Source organism: Aquarana catesbeiana, linkage group LG01, assembly GCF_042186555.1.
Source record: "Aquarana catesbeiana isolate 2022-GZ linkage group LG01, ASM4218655v1, whole genome shotgun sequence".
NCBI lineage: Eukaryota > Metazoa > Chordata > Amphibia > Anura > Ranidae > Aquarana > Aquarana catesbeiana.
Window position 1 is genome coordinate 591,341,423 of NC_133324.1, and position 2,222 is coordinate 591,343,644.

A 2,222-nucleotide genomic window follows, 5' to 3' on the forward strand; every position below is an offset into this window, starting at 1 on the left:
TAAATGCTGTAATTGACCATAAGCTTGCACTTGGCTCCTAGGCGTGAGCGAGAGTTAAGAGACTTTTGCTAGCAAAATAAATAGTTTGTTTTCCTGCAAGTCTACTGTCCATTACTGGTTTCCCAGAATTTATAGAGCTTTTTTGCTGCTACAAAATCACTGCAGAGTTGTCACCCTGTTAACACATAGGGGTTAATTTAATAAAACTGGGGAGTGCAAAATCTGGTGCAGCTGTGCAGAGAATTCAATCAATTTCTAATATCAGCTTGTTCAATTAAGTTTTGACAAAAAAACTGGAAGCTGATTGGTTTCTATGCAGAGCTGCACCTCCAGTTTTACTAAATAAACCCCTAAGACCCCTTTCACACTGAGGCAGTTTTCAGGCGTTTTATTGCTAAAAAAAGGCGCCTGAAAAAACTGCTTTCACACTGGGGCAATGCGCTTGCAGGATGGGAAAAAAAGTCTTGCAAGCAGCATCTTTGGGGGACCACTGAAATGAATGGGCACCACTACTGAAGCGCCCGAAAAGCGTTTTGGAAGCGCCACATCACGGGCCTTCTTAGGGTTTAAAAGCGGCCTGCTACCGCCCGAAAAGCGGTAAAGCGTTGCTAAAACGCGCAGCGCTTTACCATTAACGCCGGCAGTGCCCCACTGTGAAAGTAGCTATAGTTTCAGATATGTACTAACACACTAAACCCCCCCTATCCCACTCTGCATTTACCTTCATGGGTGATTACCTTTGACTGCTCACCTTTCTTTTGTTTGAAAAAGGTACACTATATGAGTAAAAAGATGGCCATTGTAGGCACCCTCTGCGTTATAGTTTTTACCAATCCTTTCTATTATGTCTTTTGCTGGATAGCCTGATGTGCATGTAAAAGGTGGAAAATATTTAAATAAAGGCATGTGAAATAAAATATAATGAACATACTGAAATCTTTCAGGCATCAAAATATATGAATTAATACGGTAAGTAAATGCTTATAATATATCTAGTTTACCACGTAAAAAAAAAAAAAAAATACTTAACATATACTAAAATGCACGCTAATGAAAAAACTATTTTATATTTGAAATTCAACAATTAACAGCTGACACTCATAATGAAACACCCACAAATAAAAATTTTAAATATTTTAATGCACCAACAAAAAAAAAAAAAAAAGAAATTTATTCAGCAAGATGACTCAGCTGTTTAAAAAAATCCCTAATTTTCCCTCAAGTGTTGCATACCATATTTGAAGGTCTTGTTGGCATTTCCTTTTTTTCTGTGGGTTCTGATATTTGTACATCATTTAAATGTAACTGATGCCAGAGGGGCACACTACATGGAAAATCTGGAGGGTACAATGAAGCACACTGCAAGGTGGATAAGTAGAGCACTACATGAAAGCACTGGGGGACAATAAAAGGAGCATTACCGTGAGGGTGCTGGAAGAAGATATGAGGAACAGTGTATTGCAGGCATATAATCAGTTCAGGGTGGATTTTACGATAACTGTAAAGCCAAAGGAAAAGTCCTGTACAGGAAGTTCAATGAAGGAGGATAAAACCATAGTTCCCAACTCTTGCTCATTTGGAGAGACTGCTCCTATTTTGAAACCCTCTTGCCTTCTCAGTTGTCCCTCTTTTTGGTCCACATAAAGACCTCTTTAAAAATGTACTATGAGGCACAGTCTGGACACGCTTAAGAGAGGACATGCAGCCTCAGAGCTCCTGCTCTCTCCCAGGTTTCCCTGCATGTAACTGCGAGATTGGACAGTCTTATAGCTACTGGCATGCATGAGAAACTGTGAGCGTCATCCAAATTGAACCACACACCTAAAACCCATTCTGGAGGCCTTACGTCCTTTTTTTCTAGCCACACTCCCCACAACTGGACCAAAGGAAACATGGCACCCATCTACTCAGTTACACATGATGACTCTCAGAAGTCCAACGAAGCCTCCCTGTTCCCTCTTGGTACCCCCAGGTACATAAAGATATTCCTACCCTCTCCCATAAATCACTAAGCAATATTTCTGCAGCCTCTAAATTGGAAGACCTGGGTCAGCACTGAGATATAAGCGAATGCTTTGGGACACTCTCGAATAAGGCAAATCTTGTGCATAGCCAAAGAACAAAATACGTTCAGACAATTAATCCATAACCTTAAGGGGAAAAACCACACATCTTGGCAATAGATTAGAGATGTTAAAAGCAATCACAGGGAGCTGTTGCAA